Source organism: Lontra canadensis, unplaced genomic scaffold (genome assembly GCF_010015895.1).
Source record: "Lontra canadensis isolate GAN:19392208 unplaced genomic scaffold, GSC_riverotter_1.0 scaffold56, whole genome shotgun sequence".
In the NCBI taxonomy this organism is placed as follows: Eukaryota; Metazoa; Chordata; class Mammalia; order Carnivora; family Mustelidae; genus Lontra; species Lontra canadensis.
The window spans coordinates 11,574,033-11,595,876 of NW_022631050.1; the positions used below are offsets into that span (position 1 = coordinate 11,574,033).

The following is a 21,844-nucleotide window of genomic DNA, read 5'->3' on the forward strand; positions in this document are numbered from 1 at the left end:
TCTAATGCAATGCCCTTCTGTGCTTCCTGTTGCTAACCTGCTGCATGCAACTGATCTACGTGGATAAGTAACTGGGGCTCTCTACCCTGGAGAGCCTTGAAGGTACCAGAGGGAAAGTCATTACAAATGTCATTTTTGTCTTTCACTTTTATGGAACCCACCTCCCAACACTTAGACTGCTACAGAAAAGTCTTTGAGTCTTTAAGTGTGGGGTATTTGGGATGGGTATTCTTCCATGACTCTACGGACACCTCTCCGGTAGTTGGGGACAGTGAGAATGATCTTCTGACTTCAGCTCAGACAATCTGAATTAGCTGACCCTTCTAACTCCTATCACCTGTGTGACCTGAAGCAACTCATTCCCTTACTTGTCAACTTTGAAGGGCTTCCCAAGGTTTCCAAAGATGATGCTTTAATATAGCTAAGTCTGCCATGATGAGTTTCCAACTAGCCTTTCTTAACTTATTTTTACCTACTCCCAGCGATAGAGACTAACGTCAAGAAACAAGCTCCATTTCTTTCTTTTCCCCTTGTTGCGAACATTCACGCCACCCTGCCTCTGTCCCTGCTGTGTTTACTGCCTAAGTGCCTCCCACCTCCCTCCTTTCTCGACAAATCCAGTCCATCTTTTTTTTATTTATTTTTTTATTTTCAGCATAACAGTATTCATTGTTTTTGCACCACACCCCATGCTCCATGCAATACGTGCCCTCCCTAATACCCACCATCTTGTTCCCCCAACCTCCCACCCCCCGCCCCTTCAAGACCCTCAGGTTGTTTTTCAGAGTCCATAGTCTCTCATGGTTCACCTCCCCTTCCAATTTCCCCCAACTCCCTTCTCTTCTCTAACTCCCCTTGTCCTCCATGTTATTTGTTATGCTCCACAAATAAGTGAAACCATATGATAATTGACTCTCTCTGCTTGACTATGCTGAGTGAAATAAGTCCTGTCCATCTTTTAAGATGGATCTCAAATACCCTCTCCATGAATCTTCCCTGATTTCCCAGCTGGAAGTCGTCTTGTATTCCATAGTGTGAGTGTGAATGTATATGGTTGCTCAGTTTTCATAGGCAAAATCTATCTTTTTAAGTTTATTGTGCATTTTCTGTGGGGTACAATACAGGGTTTTACGTGCAATAGTTGTTTTAATCTCTGAATTGTTTTCATCTTCGTTTTCACATGATAACCTTTCTAAATATCAAAACAGATAAGTAAACAATATGATAGTTCATTTGAGATTAATAAGCATATGCAAAAACAGTCAAATAATCTCTTAATTGGTCTTTCTTCCTGTGGACTTTATGTGATACTCAACCGTGACAAATGTGCAAATTTTATTAAATGTATTTTGCACTTAATTATCTTAATTACCCTTAATTATCTATTGCGATAAAAACCCTGGGGTCATTTTCTCAGATAAATACATTTTAAATATACAGCTTTGGAGTTAGATTAAATGACAATTTGTGAACTTTTCTAAATTTATGTTTGAACTAAAACATGATCTAATATATGCACTAATATATGACCAGCAAATCCAGTCATTCTCTAATCAAATTTCAATTATTAGAATCACTCTGGAGTGAGGTGATTAATTTCACTGTATGCCCACAACCCGCAGGTCAGCCGAAGGACTGGGCGTCTCTAATTATTAAAGACAAAACGAACCATACCAAAAAACCCACTAAAACAAAATTAAAAAGCAAGTTCATGACCGTTTTAAAGGTAAAGAATCAGAAGCTCGGCGAGTAGACATGACTGTGTCCGGTGGCACAGAGAATGAGCAGTCACAGCCAGATGGCAACCCAGGTCATCTTGCCCCAGTTAAGTGTACCATTACGCCTCTTTCCTCTCTGAAGCATCCACTCGTCCTTCTATTTTGCAGGATTTCTCCATATCTGGGCTAGCTCTCTGACAACTCTGAGTTTCACAGGTTATAATTGTAGGAATACAACAAGCCAGTATGCTAATTATGAATAAATTTCCAAATTAGAGAAGTCTCATTGTTGCTTTTCTTTTTCCTGGTTGGTATTTAGACAGAGCCATATTTGCCCCAGGCCCAGCGATCCCAAAGTATGCCTCTGATGCTGTGCTTAATAAAGACAACCTCTGACTTTAGGGAATGCACGTGCTCCCTCAAGAGGAGCCCCTGTTGACTGACTCACTCATTTTCTAGGGAGGTTATCGCTCAATAACTCATGAGTTCCCATGAATCGTATGTGCATGAATAAAGACTTTCGGGGGAGTACTTTACTGCAACGGAAATGAAGATACTGGCTATCACAGAAAGTCAAAGTCTGTCACCTGTGGTAATGGGATTTTCTTGATCTGAGTACTAGTTATGTGGTTGTGTTTACTTTGTGAAAATTCATTATGCTCTACACATGTGATGAGTGCAAATTTACATATTCATGTTACACTTCCATAAAATATTTATCTACAATAATAACAAAAATGCTAACAAGACAGCACTGCCTTAGCCTGGCTTTTAGAGCAGGACAGAGAGTGAGGGAAAAAATGCCAAGTTGTAGAGTCAAAGCTTAAACACCGGCTTTCTATCTTCTTAGCTCTGTGATGTTGTACAAGCCAAATTACCTCACTGGGCCTCACTGATTTCTTCATATGTCTCGAATAGGATTAAAATAAATACCTATCTCCCGGAGATGTCCTATGTCCTGGAGATGACATGATGCTTGTAAAAAGTGCCAGGAGTAGAGAGCACCTGGCCCTCGGTAGGCATCAGTAATGCATGCATTTGTTCAAACACTTTTGATGTCAAGCACCATTCTGGGATGTAAAGCCCAGCAAGTTAGAGTTCTTGCTCTCTAATGGGTCATTTCAAGAGGACTTCCCCCCTTTCTTCCAATATCTAATTAAAGTACAGTTTTCCAGCCCTTTCACCCACTACTTCCCACATGTTCTATAGACAGTGAGAGGACTCACCCCACTCTCCTTTCCCACCTCTCAGGGCCGTGTGCAAGCCTCTCCCTCTGGGCTTCCATGAGCATTGTGCTGTGCTGTCTCTTTCCAGAAGCACTTCCCACCTCATGTTGTAGTTCTTCTATTTATATATGGAATGGAAGTTGGATGGATGAATAAATGAATGTTCCCTTGTCCTGTATAGTTGCTCACCCCTTCCCTTCTCGTCATCATGAATCTCAATTCCACCTGTCTTTCCAGTCCCTCCTACTGGCCCCTTCTCAGTTTCCTTCCTTGATCCCCTCCAAACAGAAGCAATTTTCCTTCCTGCATACTCAAAAATATTTTATTTGAACTTTCTCATGGACCTTAGTGCAGCACGGAGAAGTCTGGCCTTCAGAAGGTGTTAAATCTGAGGCTTGCCACTGGATTCAACTCCAACCAGCTGTGTGGCCTTAGGCAAGCAAGCTTCTCTGACTTTATTTTCTCCACACGGAAAGTAGGGAAAACTAGGTCTATCTTTCAAAACCATGGTAAAGTTTAGAAATAATGCACGTCGGAAGGCCATGCCATGTAAGAGTTGTTCGTTGAAGAAGAGATATTATTCCAACCCTGCTCTGCAGAATCTAGGTAGACATTGTGTCTTCTTCTATAATGAAAGATCCATGCCTACCCTACCACAGCATCCCCAAAGGGCCTGCATAGAGCAAATGTTGAACCCATGTTTGAATAAACGAATGAATAGAAGATAAAACAAATTTCTTAATGCTGGTGGCAGAGAAAAAATCCCATACAAAGTCTCTGAATCCCAGATGACTATTTGAAAATCCTTCTCTGGCGATGAATAATATAAGCGCCTGTCTGCTAAGAGATCATTCAGTTTTCCTGCTGCTGCATAGGGGGGAAAAAAAAGAAGCAGGAGAGGAAGGCTGAATGACACAGCCTTCTTTTTTTTTTTTTTTTTAAAAGATTTTATTTATTTATTTGACAGAGAGAGATCACAAGTAGACAGAGAAGCAGGCAGAGAGAGAGAGGGAAGTAGGCTCCCCGATGAGCAGAGAGCCCGATGCGGGACTCGATCCCAGGACCCAGAGATCATGACCTGAGCCGAAGGCAGAGGCTTAACCCACTGAGCCACCCAGGTGCCCTGAATGACACAGCCTTCTTATAGTGCTGTAGGAACAAGCAAATATTAGCATGACTTTACCTGGCACTGATTGGTTGTTACTCACCAGATGGAGAACCACAAAGATTAAGTCTGCTCTAAAGAATATTGCGTTGGTTTGGCTTATGGGATAATATAGGTGATGATATTTCTATAAAGAGAATCCCTTCAATTTGGATTAGATTTTGGAGGCTGGAAGCTGGTAAATGTGTTGTTAACTACATACAAGGCCAAGTGAGCACCATAAAGGTAAGTTTCTCCTTTCTGCATGCAAAGTTCTTGTCTTTACATTTCCTGCTGTAGTGAAGTGTCAACATTGCATAATAACCATCCTCCAAGACTTTATTAAAATCCTGACCTTTACTTCAAAGCTTCTGTTTGGAAGGAGAAAAGCAGGGAGAGAAAATTAGGTCTTTTCTAACAGTCTCCAGGAGCTTTAGGCCATAGGCCAAGAAGACTCGGGCTGTTTTTTGGAAAACATGTCTTTGCCCGTCACCCTGTCACTCATCTAGATATGCTCCTGTGACGGATGGTGCAGGAGGAGCCTGACTATGAACACAAGCATTCCAAGGGAGGTGAAGCCAGCTTTAAAGGAGAAGCAACTGGGAGAATGGGGTTTCTGGTTCTGCGACGATGGGTATCTAGTGGAAGAATCTAGCGGCCTCTGAGCACGACAGAATTCTTAGCACATAACAACTCCATCCAAACCCCTGTGCTAAGTAAGAGACTGGACCAAACTCTAGCGTGACTTTTAGCAGCATAAAGCTGTTCCCCTGTGATGACCCCAGCCTCCCACTAAAATGCCTGTCCGAGAAAGCTCAAGGCTGCCAGGAAAATTTCCTGTCTGTTTTAGCCAACATCTGATGATAGGCTTCTGACCTCCTTTTCTTAGAGCATTTACTAAAAAGGGCTCACAATTGTGAATATGTATCTCAACACTGAAGGCGCTTTCTCAAGGACCGGAGAGCTACCGCTCTGAAATGTCATCATCAGGAAGGCCAGTCTCCGTGGAGGACAGGAGCTTAACTTCAATAACTGCTGACCAGCAGATACAGCTGGCCTCATCGCATTCACATTGGCCAATCTCTTGTAAATTTTTTTTTTCTGACTCTCCTGAGCCCTTCTCCTCCCTACTCCCTCATTCTCTTGAAACACCTGAATTTCCTCTGCACAAATCAGAATGAAGCTTAGTTGTTTTTTTTTTTTCTTTTAATTTACATTTGAAGCATTTCTAGATTTCAAGCTGTCAGTAGTCACAGAAAAATCCATCTTCTTTGGATTTAACTAATGTCCAGCTGTGTTGAACTTTGACACCTCTATAGGGAGTCACCTGATCCTGGGGCTCACCTCTACCCCTAGGCTAAGAGAGTTCTGGGAGGGATCCAAGAAATCCCCCCTTCACCTCTCTTCTTCCAGGGCTTCACGTCACATAGCCCTCTCGGTTGAGGGATAGGAATGAGGAAAGTCTCCCTCTGCACAGCCAAATTTCCTCTTCCAAACCACTTGACTTTCAATACTATTTGGGCACCTGAGCACATACCACTGGTGAGATAAGGCTGAGCTCTTAGTTGTCTCAGCTTAACAAAACTATGTTTAACGTGCTTGTCTACCTACACCTGGATGAACCAAACCAAGGGAGGAGGGGCTTTCATCAGGGGCAGAGACTCTAAGGATCAAGAAGGAGCACTGACTTGGAAAACAGGGAGCTGCAGAGGCAATGGGAAATGACATGGTTGAGCCTTGCAAGGGGACAGCCAGAGAGCAGCTATTGGGCTTGGATGGGGACCGAAGGGAAAAGGGCTAAGGAATCTAAAAAGGGGGAACATAAAAGGACAGAGAAGGTGACATCATTAATTGTTTCATTGTTCACATTTTTCCTTTTGGCTCAGTCCTGCTCTTCACCTTCCATCCAAAAACTTAAAGTAAAATGTCTCTGCTCTGTACTTTCTTTCCTCTGCACCCAGCCAAGAAAAGCTATTTATTGTTTTATTTCTTCTTTTCCAATTATTCTGGCAAAAAAATGTAAATCAAAGGAAGGGGCAAGGAATTGGTCACTTAATATCTTTGGGTCTCAGTTGAATCATGAGAGTTTTGGACTGGATTCATAGTTTAGCAAATGTTTATTAAATGAGTAGTATGTCCAGACTACTGTCTATATGCTAGGGAAATATCATATCTCCCTCCTGGAGCTTACATTGCAGTGAGGGCAACATCCTAAAGGCAAATTAAAAAAAAAAACAAAAACAAAATTAAGATAGGGAATGAAAGTAGTATTTGATATGGTTGTCAGGAAAGAGTTCCATGAGAAGGTGACAACTGAGCAGGGATGTGAATAAAGTAAGGGAGCAGGCCAGGGGGAAGAGGATTCCAGGCAGAGGGAACCAGAAGAGCAAAGGGCCCAGCATGAGAACATGTTAACATGGACAGGCAGCAGAGAGGAGCACATAGTAAGAGACCTGGAAAAGTAATTCAGTGCCAAATCATGAAGGTCCTTGTGGCTACTGTAAGCACTCTGGAAATTTCTCTAATCATGATGAGAATTCATTGAATATTTGAGAGAAGATGACATTTTATTACTAGTAAAAATAACAATTAATATTTATATAGTATTTCATGTGTGCCAGTCTCTTTTTAATGAATTCATTTAATTTTACAACTCTCTGATGTAGACATTATATTATTAGTTAATTTTACAGATGATGAAACTGAGGCACAAAGAAGTTAAGTAAATTGATCAATTATATTAATACGTTACAGATTTTGACCTTGAACCCAGGTGGTCTGCCTCCAAGGTCCTTGCCCTCAATGCCTAGCCTGTATTTATTCTGATTTCCATTGCTAAGACCCTCAGAAGTGTGAGAAAAGACCTTGGAGGCAAGAGTTTAAGCAGAGGTCCAATGAAGGGAGAGAAGACAGTGATGTGGGCTGTGGTGGTTGTGGTGAAGAGAAGTAGTGGTGAGATTTGAGCCGTATTTTGAATGTAGAGGAAACAATATTTGCTGCTGGATTGCAGATGAGCTCTGAGAAAAAGCCAGGGATCCATGGCGAATCCAACTTTCTGGCCTGAGCAACTGAGTAGAAGATGGTCTTGCTTACAAAACTGGGGAAACTGGGAGAAGGGGTGGTTTGGTGAGGGGTGGAAATAGTTTTGTTTTGTTTTGTTTTTTTCTTAATATGTAAAGTTTGAAATATATATATGAAACACCCAAGAAGATATATAAGGGAAGCAACAGGGTAAATAGAGTCTGGGTTTCAGACTGTAGATTTAAATTCGTGGGTCATTGTCACACCAATGTTTGAGAATGCTACGTGTCTGGATGTGATCTCCCACGGAGGGAACATAAGCACATCAAGGATAGGCTCTGGGCCATTCTAACCTTCAGAGATGATGAAGATGTGAAGGATCCAAGAAAAGAGTCTGGAAAGGAGCAGCAGATGAATCAATGGAAAACAAGAAGTCAGGTAAGAAGGAGTTCGAAGGAGAAACTGATCAACTGTGGGAAATGCTGCTGATGGGTCAAGTAAGATGAAGACCGAGAATTAGCTACTGAATTTGGCTAGGAAGAGGTCATTTGGTACCTTGACTCTAAAGTGTTAGGGCCAAGATTGACTGGATTGGTTTCAAGGGACTAGCAACATTCTGAGGCATATGAGTAAAGATAATCTGAAAAAAGAGGTGGGGGATAGTAGCAGAGGGAAGGAGAGTGTCATGAATTTCCAAATAATTCAGTCCACTTCAGAATATTGTATCGAGCATCTTCTACACACCCAACACTGTTAGGTGCTGACACCAGTGAGATCATAGTCTCAGTCATTCATTCATTTAGGGGACAATTGTTCACTGAATGCCTAGTATGTGAGTTTGAAAACATTTTTTCTTAATTGTTATAATAACATTTTGACATTAAAGAAAATTTTAAAATTATGCCTATACTCTCATAATCCCAACACATTAACACTTTTCCACATTTCTTTCAATTACTGGACATACATTTCCATAGTTGTTACACAAAGTTATTAGTTATATCATAAGCCTTTTTTGTTTGTAGACATATTTTCATAATACCTTAATTTGACAGCAGATATTTTATTGTGTGAATATACACCATTAGTTATTTCCTCATTTTCCATTCCCAACCATTTATGTTATCTTCAAACTATAATAGATATTACAATGATTGTTTTTCTCTATGTCTGTCATCCTCATTAAGCTATGAGTATTCCTTCCAAATCCAGGACTACATGTGGTTCAGTTTTGAACCCCCAACATGTCCCAGGCACCCAGTCTTGACTTCTAGGAAGCACATGAGACCGTATAGTGGAGCAGCTAATAAGAAGATTTACTGCCTTGGTTCTTATCTTGTGTTCTCCACTTGTAGGTTTGTAGCCATGGGCAAGATACAACTTCTCTATAGCTCATTGATAAATTACACATCATAATAGTACCTTTGAATGAGCTGATATATGCAATGTGCCTAGTACAATGTAAGCGCCCATATGAGTGCTTGATAAGTGTATTATATAAGAACAAACGTCCATGCCCTGAATATATTCAACGAATGAATAATAAACCAAGGAACAATTTTATTTGTGCTTTGCACAGGTAATTTTAAAAATTATTTTGGATTATTTGCTTTTGGGTTCAGTAACCATATTGTGAGCATGTACTACGTGTCAGGTATCCAGAGACAAATAATCGTTTCTTCAGATTAATTTCCCTAAGTGATATCAGTAAATGCAAGAACATTTCCACAGCTTTGATTATCCTATTATTTTGCCTTGGGGATTTAAGCTCCTTGAAGGCAGGGGCACTGTCTGAGTTTCGCACTGCTGGCCATCGTTATAGAGACTGCCACCTGCTAGTTCCACCTGCTAGTTCGTTTAGCCCCTTTTCTTTTTTCATATCCTTCTTTCTCCTTTGCTTAATTGCTTTCTCTGGATCTCGATTTCTTGGATAATTTAATAATATTCAATTAGTTAACTCGGAAGGAAAAAATCGAGGAGGTGGTGGTGGGCAAGGCATGTGTGAAGAGACAAGTCTACGTGGTAGACAGCCTTTGTGAGGAGGGGTCAAAAATGGGGAGAGGTGACGACAAGACACTGCCAGTCAGAAACAAATCACAAGGGACTACCAACAGAAGATTCTTGAACAAAGAACAATGAAAGTTATTACAAACCCTGTTAGGATGATTATGCAGATTACCATCTAGAATAGGAGAGAGCACTTGAGGTCTCTAGCAGAAATCTGGAGAAATGGGAATGAGTGAAAGGAAAGGAACATTTTTTGAGATTATTTCCTTCTATAACGATTCATTCATTCATTCATTCATTCATTCATTCAATACACATGTACTGGGGGCCTATTTTGTGCCAGGCAGTGTGCTAGGCACTGGGTATCCACCCATGGAAAATACAGATTCAGTCCTGCTGTCATGACCATTTGTTTGTCCCAGGACTGTCACTTGTGGCGAAGCAAGAGCTCCGGAACACCAAAATTGAGTCTGTTTCTTCCTGTCGCACTCTGTGGTTGGCACATGGTGGGCGCGCTCACATCCTGTAGTCTGAACTGATTCATTGCTTTGGTGCAGCAGGACAGCTAAGTACACAGAGCCGGGGAGAAAAGGCAGGGTGGCATCATCTCGCCTGGAAGACCAGGACCCTGCAATGAACGCCGGTGTGCAAATCTGTGTACAGTGGGGGCGTATCTTCCCAGTGCGCCTGGCAGCGGGCCAATCACCGGGACCCACCCTCTCCTCTGCGGGCGCGCTCTAGCCAGCCCAGGCGGTGGCGGGGCGCAGACGGGGCCAGGCGCAGCCTCGCGTCGGTTCGCAGGCAGGCCCAGCGCGGCTCCTCCTCGCCGCGGGCGGGGCTGCCCTCGGTGCCGCCCCGCGACCGGGGCTCCGCGAAGCTCGGAGCGGCGGGGGCTGGCGAGCCAGGGCGGCGGGTGGAGCCGGGGCAGCGCGGCGGCGACCAATCGCGCCGCGCAGGGGGAGGAGCCCCAAAGGGGGAAAAAGAAAGTGCGGCGGAAAGTAAGAGGCTCATTGGGGGAAGACTGGCCGGATCAGGGTCCCCGGGCTCCGCTTTGGCCAGACTCACCGAAAGAAGCAGTGTCGGGCGACCCTGCCACCCGTCCCCACTGGTTCTCTGCGCCCGTTCTGCTTCCCAAGAAAGGTGAGTCTCTTGCTGTCGTGAGGGCTCGGAGGAATCACCTACCCACAGAATCTCAGGGTGGAAGGACTCCTGAAAATCGTCTCGTTCAACCCTCTTATTTTCCAGAAGGACAAACTGAGGCACAGAGCGAGGCAGCAGCGGGGATAGATCACACAGCTAGTTAGTGCTGTGGTCGGGACTCGAACCCAACTGTCCAGAGCCCCATTTTTGCTTTGTACAGATTGAGGTACCGCAGTTTGGGGACGGCTGCGCGTTGCTGCACCCCAGTTCCAGCTCTCTGAGGGATCTACCCTGGCGTACCCCCGCCTGGGTATCTCCAGAGCGCTGCTGTGAGCGGTGAGGATAGGAGAGGGCAGTGTGTCCCAGCCTGTCTCATGCCAGGAGCTGTGACAGCCTGGGGAAAGGCTGCTTGCAGCCTCGCTCCGTCCTCCCCTGACCTGCTTTCTCAGAAAGATACCCCTGCCGAGGGTGTCTGGCTGGCTCCTGGGGAGGCGGTGGCAAGGGGAGGGACGTCGGGGCGCGGATGACTGAGGTTGGTACTCACAGCTGTCTCCCAGCGCCGGGAGGAAGCTGGTGGTCCCGCAGGGGATAGGATGCCCCTCGGTTAGGAATAGCTAGCTTCATGGAGCCATGGCCCCCGTCACTTCTGAGTGCCGGGAGGCAACAAGGAAGCTGAGTTGAAGGGAAAAATCACAAGCAGAAAAGCAAACTTCTGCCGTTTTCTTTAAGAACCAGTACCCAGTCTGTCTTCCCTCCACCTCCGGCCGTGAAATCGAGATCCACTGCCGCTGGGAGGGCTTCTGCTGCTCCTTTCCACAGATCCCGGGTTAGCTGCCGGCTGAGCAGGAGTATTTAGACCTGGTTTTGATTCCAGCTCTGCCGACTATTAGCTGAGTGAACTTGGTGGGGCAAGTTATCCAATCTTCTCGGTACTCAGTTTTTGCCCCTGGCCGCAACAACAGGGAGATGATAAAAATCACAATGAGCCCTGAGGGTAGTTGGAAGGATGAAATGGGATAATTCAAATGGTATGTATAGCGCAGTGCCTGGCCTGACATCTGGTTAATTTGAGATCGATGGACACTATTGTAAATATTGTTACACACTAACCCTGGAGACAGTGGATTTTCAGAACGGTGATTTCATTTCATACTACCTTAAAGTGACTTTTTTTTTTTTTTTTAATCTGGAATGCTGTGGCATTTTCTTATTTGGAGTTTGAACAGCTTTTATAGAAAGTGTTTTCTGAGTGCTGTCTCCATGTGACTTTGATCATGGATGCTTGAGCTGGAAATATCAAATTAATGTTTCTCAGTGATGCTGAGCCCCCTCGTTTTTAGGCCAAGCCTCAGTCTGTGAGGCACCTTTTATTTGCAAAGACGGTCTTGAATTTGATGAGAAGTAGGAAGACAAGAGAAGTTGGAAGTTCCTTCTGTGTTACAGACTGTGCTAATCCTTGTTTTCCTGCTGTCTTAGGTCAGACAAGCAACTTTATGTTTTCTTTAATAGGGGAAAACAGCAACACAATTCTCACTATTTCTTTGGGATTATGCCGTGATGTTGCTAAATTCAGTCCCTCTGGACACAGACATACCTTATTTAAACATAAATACTACACATGCCTACTCTAGTCGTCCTTAATTATTGTTATTTTAAAATGAATAGCTCCTCTCATATATCCCCATGAGGCTCATGAAAATTGATTTTATTCTGATTGACTTTATACAGTTATTTACTAGTGTCTCCTGGCTATGCCTTTAAGTCCCCGAATTGAGTGTTCAGCATTTATAGTTGGCTGCCTGCTTCCCGGTTCCTTCCATTTGCGTGGGGTATTGATGAGTGCATAGGAGGGGGTGTGATACATCTTGAGGGAAGAGAAGAACTTGGCCGTGCCCCTGTAGGTACCTCCTGCACCAAACGTTTGCAGGGGATGGGATCTCTTGCTTCCATCAGCCTGCTCTGTGTGCATGCATTGTGATCAGTGGGCCAGGATACGTCTGATCGTGTGCCTGAGAACTAGGGGGCCTGTGGGCAAAAGGAAAATGTTAAAAAATAAGGTCAGAACAAGGGGATGGAAGGGAGATTGGAAGGTAATTTTTTTGGTTCTGGCTCTTTAAAGAAAGGATACCCAGTTATATCTTTCCTCCTTATCCGGATTATTTGTTACAAAATTCATACATATAGATAGAACTTTAAAATTTCCAAAACATATTCCATATATATTATCTTTCTTGCTACTTGCGATAGCCCTGAGAGAAGGACATGGGAGGCATATTAATGGTGGAAGGAGCTTAGGTTTTGTGGTCAAATTCAAATTTCAGCCCTAATTCCTCTGCAGCTAGGTCATACTGAGCAGTTTTTTTCACCATTTAGGGCTTTTGTTTTACTCAATTCTAAAATGGAAAGGAAAATGCTTACCCCGAGAATTCGTGTGAAGATAAAATTAAGTGGAATAATGTAAAATCTATGTAGTGAGTAGTTGCTCATTAAGTGGTATCTCTTCTTAGCTGGTCTCAAAAGAGACTGAGTGAGACTCAGAGAAAGGAGAGGTTTCTAAGAGTCACATGGTTATTATGTTTCGACCTGGGAGTAGAGCTTACAACTTGTAACTTCTAGTTAAGGGTTTTTCCCTGTCACACCCCATCCCGTCACTGCTCCGAGTTCTTTAACAATTTACCTCAGTTAAGGTGACCTTATTGGGCTGGTGTAGGGGATCCTTTCTGTCCCAAGAGGAAATTTCCTTGCTGAAGGAACAGTCCATAAGCGTACTCTGTAGAGGTTAGGGGGGTCAGCTACTAGGAGAGCAAATTCAAAAGCCCTGATATCTAAGGCAACGTTCCTACTCTCCTGCCTTTAAATAATGCACCTTCCATTCCTAAGAGGAAGGGGACTGTGAAGACATGAAGTTCAGAATTATATTACGTATTTCTTCCTGTTCTGAGTGTTTTCTTCTCTCTGTCATCCTTGTGCTAATTCATAGGGCAGTAAGAAGGTTGTGCAACAAATGTCATGAGTGACCATTGTGTTCTTCACTTCTCTCGCTAATGCAGGGGGTACAGGATGGAATGGAGAGCAGTAGGCAGAGGTAGCATTTGCAAAAAAGACCACTCGCTGCTTCTTGACAGTGCTGATCACTGGTCTGGAGCCTCAGTCCTCCCTGTGGAAACTGATGGCTGCAGGCTTATGTAGGAAAACGAACAGATCTGTTTCTGGCCCAGGCAATGGGGCCATTTATCCGTTGAGACTCCCCATAGGCCATCAGGTTTCTCTGCTTTGCAGCAAGCAGACAGGCTTGCAAATGCAGTTCTGGGAGAAACGTTTTTGCTCCTTGCTTTTGGCATTTGGAAGCATATGTTTGCCAAAAGGTATCCAGTTAGCGTCATCTTACCTGGCACGGTTAGAAAAGCAGAATGTGGCTGGACAAAATCGGAGGAGGAGGCAGAAGAGAAAATAAATAAATAAATAAATAAATAAAGGTTATCTCCAGCATACACACAGTTTCATTTGTTGCTCAACTTTGTCAGGGCTTCTGCTGGTGACACAGATGTAGGATCTGGTGAGTCACTGTCGCCTTGCCCGTGAAATATTAAAGAGAGCCACCTACTGTGCTCTTTGCAAATTTTGGAAATTGCTCTGTGGGTGAAATAAAAACCCCAAAGAATGGAAAAGTTACAGAACATTTGGCATCTGATCTTTTGTGGGATTAATTCAGTTTAGCTACTCATTGGCTCAGGTTTGTTTGTTTGCTTGTTTTCTCTTTTTAGAAATTGAGAATGTACCAAGGAGATTGTGGAACTGATGGGAAGACCTCCTGGTAGCCTGACTTGATTCTGCCCAGCTCTGGCACCTGGGGCAGTGTCGAGCTGTAGAATCTGACAGGGACCTGAGGCAAGTTAGGGTACTGTGGTGAGCCTCTGTCTCCTCAGCCAGGAAACAGGAACACTGACGCCTGTCCAGAAGCTGGAGTCCCTATCCCAGCACCTTATTCACTGGAGGCATTTAATAAATGTGAATTCTGCCATTAGTTCTTTCAATTTATTAGTCCGTTAAATTGTGAAAATCAAAATGTAATAGTTATTCGCTACTGAACTCCATTGTGGATTGTACTGTTTTATAAGTATCACCTCATTTAATCCTTGCAGTGACCCTGTGTATTTTTGGAGGCAACTGAGGCTCAGAGACGTTAAGTAGGTTGAAAGGTCTGAGATTGTGTGGCCTCTGGACTAGAAGTGAGAGCCTGGGCTGGGACCGATGACCCACCCATCCCCATCCTGCCATTCTGAGTCTGGGATTACCTTGCCTGGAACTGAGAAGTCTCTAGCTCTGGGCTTCAGATGGGAGGTTCTTCTGCCCCAATACATTGTTATTTTTCATTAAGATTCCCTTCAACTCCAAAATTCTGTGTCCATATCTCATTGTAAAAGTCAAAGCTAGAAGAGGAAAGGGTAATAAAGAGAAAATACCCTTATGTTTTATGCCAAGAGATCTATTTTCCGGTCAAACAGAGGAGGGCAAAGGAAATCAGCATTCATTGGTGCGTGCACTTCTATCATTTCACTTAAGCATAAAATAACTCTCAGATATATATTATTATCTGCCTTTTACAGATGGAAGAACGAAGGCTCAGGGAGACTTCCAAGGTTAGTCAATTAGTAAGAACTAGAATTGGTGTGTTTCTGAACACAAAGGCATTCGGGCTACCTTACCGTGTTTGCTAGACACCACACCATCAAATCGGAGGACTTGGAGAGTTAGATTCAGGAATGTCCCCTCCTTGTGTCCTCATATCATACCATTGCAGTAGCCATGTCCTTTCCTCCTCTACCTTCCCATGCCTGCTGCTAGAACCCTTGCCTCATTCTTCCCAGTCTGTGGGACCACATGAAATAAGTGCACTGTCTTCATTCTATCTCTACTGTGATTTTCAAAACTTATTTGTTTGTTTTCACTCTGGGCCAGTAATTTGTCCCTGTTGTTTCTTGTCCAAGTCCCTGATTAGCGCCTAAGCAGCGGAAGAACATAGCACAGTGCCTGGTATGTAAAAAGTGCAGAGTGAAGGGAATGATGGCTTCATACTGTGTCGGGTGGGTCCAGTGTTGACATTCTCGCTTTCTTACACTTCACTACATTACTAATTATCTCAAAGGCTGTCTATATAAACTTGGAAGGTAGCTTTCATTTCCTTTAATGTTGTGGTTACAAAACCAGAAAATGCTAAGGAGTCACAGTCTCTAAGAAGGTTGGACATCCCTAGCTCAATGATGGACAAAAAGACATTTTTATCCTAAGAAAAAAGGGCGTTTTGCAGCAAACATAGGGAAGGAAGGATTTGCTTGCATGTGTTGACAGCAAGGCCAGTGTCAAGTGTTATAAATTAATTACCTGAAAGAAAGTAGGAAGTTTCCAGGGAGGTGGGCAGCTGCAATGAACTTCGATCTTAAGATTTCTAAAAACAGTGAAGAATGAGCATCCATCTAGCTATTATTTGATATATTTGGAATAAAGACAGGTGACCTTTTATATCTAGTTTCCATCCAGGAGAAGGCTGTGGTTTCTACCTGTCTGGCACATAAGTCCTTATGATTACACTGGCTTCCTTTTTTCCCAATCAATGCTAAAGGCAACAGAAAAGAGAACCAGTCATTTTACAAACTCTGATATCTGAAAGTGTTCTTTTCATAGATAACACAGTTCCTTAAGCCAGTTATAGTTAGATGCTATGGTAACTTTACTCAAGTTATTTGGTCTGTCTCTGCTTTCTTTTCTCTTCTTTTCTTTTTTTAAAGAATTTATTTATTTGAGAGAGAGAGAGCATGCATGCATGCGCGCACAAGAGAGAACATCATAGTGGGGAGAGAGAGAAGCAGGATCCCTGCTGAGCAGGGGGTCAGACACATGGGGCTTGATCCCAGGACCCTGGGATCATGAGCTCAGCCGAACGCAGGTGCTGAACAGACTGAGCCACCCAGGTGCCCTCTGTTTTACTTTCATCATCTATAAAAGGGGATAATGAAACCCATTTCATCAGGATTTGATAGGTCAATCATATGCCATAACATTTGTTAAGGGCCTGATGCATTGGAATTTTAACCTTTATTATGATTAACAGCTGCCGTGATACTCAGTTGCATGCCCAGATTGATATGGGAACAGAAAGTGTAAGACTTAGGTTCAAATAATAATAGTTTTAGTTATGTAGAACTTTAACCACCCAAAATGACTTTTATTACATACACAGGCACACACATTTTTTTTTTACAATAATCTGAGGTAATTAAGGCATGCATTGCCAACAACATGTATATCCTGAGTCCGAGAGGTTAAATATTGCTAAGACCACACAGTTAGCACGTAGTGGATCTGGGGCTTGGACCCTAGCTTTCTAACTCCAAGCTATGTGGTTCCCCCCACTTAATGATTCACTCCAACAGCCCCACTACTGGTTAATTGCTTTTCCTTCTCAGAGTCCTTTTTCTCATTTCTAAAATGAGAAATTTAGACAAGGTGTTTTCTAAGGTATGATATTCTATGAATCTGTGTCTGTGGAGTGATGACTTGGGAGATACCATGAAAAGCTAAGAGAAGAACCGCCGCGTTCTTTCCACAGAGGTACCCACACACCATGATGTGGCGGGTGCCCCAAGTCCCAGATACCCAGCAGCCTAACTGTCCTCAGTGAGACCCACAACTGAGAGCTACACTGGGAGTTAGATCCATAAAGACACCTTCCGTGTCCTTCAGGATGTGATTCTACCACATTCCCATGACCTGTTAACTATTTTCCTCCTCAGGATCCAGGTTGGGGGCTGGGAAGAGAAAATAGCTGGCTGGATTATGCACACTGACATTTATTGTATGGGAAATGAAAAAAGAGAGGCTTTTCATATAAAGCAAGCTCTGTATCACCATTAATCACCATAATCTTCCACAAAAAAATAAAGAGATAAAATATTTGGCTTTCATTTGAATTTTAGCATTATGAGTGCATATTTTCTGCTTTCTTCTTTTGAGCTAATTTAGTGCCCATGGAAGAAGCTTGGCTCTCATTGAATAAATATAGGAGTTCTTTCAACTTACAGAAATGATGGATGCTGGAGACTGGAAATACACACTAAATAGCACTTTTCTGGAAGATTAGACTTCGGTTTCCAATTAAAGAATGAAACAATGGCAGGGGTTGGGGACTGAATGGTTAGAGTTGGTGGTGGAGAGTTGGCTGGTTTAGAGTCATTGAATCCTAGATATTGCTTGCTTAGCCTGTGGAGACTTAGTTTCCTCATCTGGGAAATGGCAATTAGCATACTCTAGCTCTCTCCTAGATCGATACACATCTATATCTATACCTGTACCTGTATCTATATATTGATATATATTACCGAGGTTAAAATCAGATGAAATGTTTTAAATCCCTAGCACTTAATACCAGGCACCCAAAGCACCCTCCATAAGCATTCATTCTTCTCCTCACTCAGCACTGTTATATATCCCAAAGCCTCAGCCCTATGATGAAATTCACTAAAAACACAGATGGAGAGGAGGTGTGTATTGAGTAGATGTTTCCACTGGTCTAAGGAAATTTTCCCCAATTTGATGAACAATGGGGATGGTAAGGATAGGAAGTGAGAGTGATGTTTACCTTAAAATATCTGCAAAATTTTCATGTGGAGGAGGAATTAGACTGGTGAGAAATTGTGGTGCATGGACCATCTCCATCTGAATCATCTGGACAACTCATTAAGGAAGCAGGTAGTTAGGGCCGCGGCACTGAAGTCTCAGTATCACTGGATCAGAATTTTCTAGATCAAGAGGGAGTATATTGTAGGAGTCTGGAGTCTTGCTACATGGGTTCATATTCTGGCTCCATTTGTATAATTCTGGACAAGTGAGTTAATTTCTTTGTGTGAAATGAGATAAACACAAATGTAACTCATTGGATTGTTAGTGATGACTAAGTCAGTTAATACAAATGAAGTTCCCAGAACAGTGACTGGCACAAGAAACCACACATTATTTCATTCAGTGTGTAAGATGGTCTTTAAAATACCTTGTAAGGCCATGTATGATTTACATTGTTTCCTCTCTACCCCACTCTCTCAGATAACCACGAACTAACTCCTTCATCTCCTTGAAACTTTTGCTGCAATGTCTTCTCAGCAAAGCCTATTTGGTTGCTTTGTATAAACTTACCCCCCTTCCTGCTTCCCATCTCCACCCATGCCGGTGCTCCTCTCACTAACCCACTCTGCTTTTCCGTTTTCCATATTGGTTGTCACCTTTACCAGCTTCCACATATTTAGTCTGTCCATTATTTATTGTCTAGTTCACCCCCCACTAGAATGTAACACCCACAAGGCCAGAGACCCCGCTCCTTGCTCTATCCCATGAAGAGGGCCTCGCTCATAGCAGCTGCTTAGTCATGAGGAAATGATGAGTAAATACATGCATAGACAGGTGTTTATATATATATAATTTACATATAATTATATATATAATTATTTGTCCTCAAGGGGTAGAAAGAAAGAGTTGGAACTGGACAAGAAAATAAATTACATATGTAATACTGAAATTTAAAAAATCTTGTTTCATACACATACATATACAAACGTATATACACTAATACACATATGTATGCATATTGCCTTGAGAAGGTGGCATTTAAATTAAGGGAAAAGCCTGTGAAGGAGCCAAGCTGGTCTGAGATCGTGGTTGAGGTGGCAGGGGCCAGGTGAAAGGGGGAGAAGGACTGGGAATAAAGTCCAAAAATAAGCTGGGAGGTCACCGAAAGGATTGAAGGAGGATGGTGACCAGGTGTGCTGTATTTGGAGCCAGAGAGTGAAGGAAAATGGAAGAATTTATGTATAAGATGAGTTAAACTGCTTTAATCTCATATAAGGTCCTATGAACAGAGGAGAAAGAAAGTTGAGTTTCATTGATGTGTCATTCATAGACTTCCCCATTAGAATGTCTCAAAACAAACAAACAAACACACACACACACACACACACACACACGCACACACAAATAGGTAAAAGAGGCAAAACCAGATTCCTTTGCTTTTTCTCAAATGATGTCATTCTTATTTCCACATGTACCAAGTAATGGTGAAAATGTATGCACTGTTGCTCAATTCAATTCAGCTGGAAATTTTACAGTTCTTGTGTAGGTGTTTTATGTAATCAGTCCCCCAAACCACTGGACCCAGAGCTATTTCCTTATAAGAGCTATTTCCTTATATTTTCCTTATAAGATTCTTAGTAGCAGTTTCTGAAATCCGATGTATCAAGGAGTAAGCATATGAAAGGCAAATTTAATTCCACGTAAGATCAATTTCTTCTCTCTGGCTCTACAAATGTAAATGGTGCCTAACTCTTCAAGAAGTGGAACTCCTCTATGAAGTCTTTACTGATATGCATATGTAGTCTCACATATGCCAGGCATCTTTCAAGTGCTTTATAAATATTAGCTTGTTGAAACCAAAGAATAACTGTCCTCTATTATTTCTCTTTGTAAAATGGAAAACCGAGGCTCGAAGTCACGGAGGTTAGTTAGCGGTAGAGCCAGTATTTGAACTTGGAGCAAGTGTAACCATTTGGTTACACAAATGTAACCATTCTGCCCTCTGATTATAAGTGACCCCGAATATTTTTTTTTTCATCTCTATTTGTCCCACTTCATGGTGATTCATATGAAGGAATAGTTCAATAAATGTCTTGAATCAGTGAATGCATATGTGACCTATTCTTTCACGTTATATTATTTCATTAGCATATAGTGGTAAAACGTGGCTTTTAGACTGAGACGGTCAGTATAGGGTCATGCTACTCACTATCTCTGGGATATGGCAAATTTACTTAACATCTTTAAACTTGTGTCCTCATCTGCATTGTTGGCACAAGAATAAAAGCGTCGTTAGGATTAAGTATGTGCATGAAGTGCTTAGCACAGTGCCTGGAACATAATTAGTGCTCAGTCCATTTGAGCTATTTTTATTATTTTTTGAACTAAAATAACCTCCCCAAACATGCATACACTTACATACTCAGGCAGTTTTTCAGTTGTGCTTATTTTATTAACTTCCTTTAAAAAATCAGAGCCAAAGACCCAATCATATAATCAGTGATACTAATTTTGTTCCAGGAAATTAGAGTCCCTTAACCTCAGCAGAAAACTCCTGCAGGTAGAAGGGCCAGTCCTAGGGAATGATGTGGGAGCAACAATGCTGCAGGACTGTCCTGTCCATCTCTGACATCTGACATACCTGCAGACAAGTATTTCTCACCCTGCCACCCTCCTCCTCAGGCAGACCTGCCTTGTGGGAAAGTTATTTTGTACTCCAGTGATGGTTCGAGAACATTCTGGGTGACAAAAGGGAAAGCAGAAGAAGACTCATATTTTACCCTAGATAACACTTAATGAGACTCATTTATAGAATGTATTGGAAGTTTTGGACCTTTTGCTAATTCGTAATCACTCACATTGAGTCCGTGCTTCTTGTGTGCCAAGAGCTGTGCTGAATGCTTTGTTTTTATTGTCTCACTCAATCCTATTACAACCTTATTTAAAGTTTAAATTTTAATTTTAAACTAGGGGGGGAAATGAGAGTGTTAAGAGTTGCCTCCATAGGTGTATCGGGGAGGCTGTGATGATAAAATCGAGTATTTCTTGCCTGTGTTTTGCCACAGCTTTGCTCCAAAACAGACTGTGCAGGGTTGCAGCACTATCGGACTCTCTGGGGACCTTCCCTGCAGTGAAGAGATGTTTGGCAGAGAAATGAGGCAAAGGTTGTATGGAGAAGGCAAGAAGCTTCATTCTAGTTGACAGATTATTTTGCCCTGGAAGAAACTAGTAACAATGAACTCAGTCCTCTTTTGCTGATTGCATTTGCTTGCTTCTTTGTAAGAAGCCAATATGGTGCTGACATACAATGACCTTCTTTGTTTTTTTGTTGTGACATACTGAAAAGGTGTAACTTTTATTGTCCCACCTCTCCCAAGTTTGATGATTTCCTTGGAGGAAAGGTCCACACACACAACGCACATACACATGCTCACAAACATGAGGACAGTGCCCCAGTCATAGCTGACACTCTCTATATATTTGCTGAATGAATGCATGAGAAAAACAAAATAAAACAAAACAAAATAACACACACACACACACACACACACACACACACATACCCCGAGAATGGTAGAGACTATGGATTTTTTTTTTAAATGGTAAGATTCAGTATAACTTTTTTCCACAATTTTTGTTTTAAAAATAATTTCAGAAGAAGATTATTCTAAGATATGTGGTGTTACTTAATCTTGGTGATTCAGGACAGCTTATTGGAATGGACTGTAATTCCTTTAAAATTTATTGAGATGAGATCATTTACCCATGTACTAAATGGCCCTAGACTGGTATACTTTTAAATTTGTATAATCTGATTTTCATAAATTTTCTGGCCTCTCTCTCTTTCATTGTCTGATATTTTTTCCTTGCTTTCAGCATGTCTTGCTGTAGCAGCTTTCTTTCCATTCCCCATATAATTAGCTGTTTCCACTTTACTCTAGACTAGGGAGTGGGCTCATGAGTTTTGTTAG

The 21,844-nt window shown here is 42.3% G+C and overlaps 1 protein-coding gene across 5 annotated transcripts in view; it reads left to right on the forward strand.

Annotated features, from left to right (window-relative positions):
* The first annotated feature begins 10,096 nt into the window (after positions 1-10,096).
* The window catches only part of IL1RAP (interleukin 1 receptor accessory protein), a 129,955-nt gene continuing 118,207 nt past the window's right edge, over positions 10,097-21,844 (forward strand). For all 5 annotated transcript variants that reach the window (XR_004384810.1, XR_004384811.1, XM_032875644.1 and 2 more), the window contains exon 1: positions 10,097-10,256. The gene's annotated coding sequence lies outside the window, so the exon portion shown is untranslated. The remainder of the gene's footprint in view (positions 10,257-21,844) is intronic.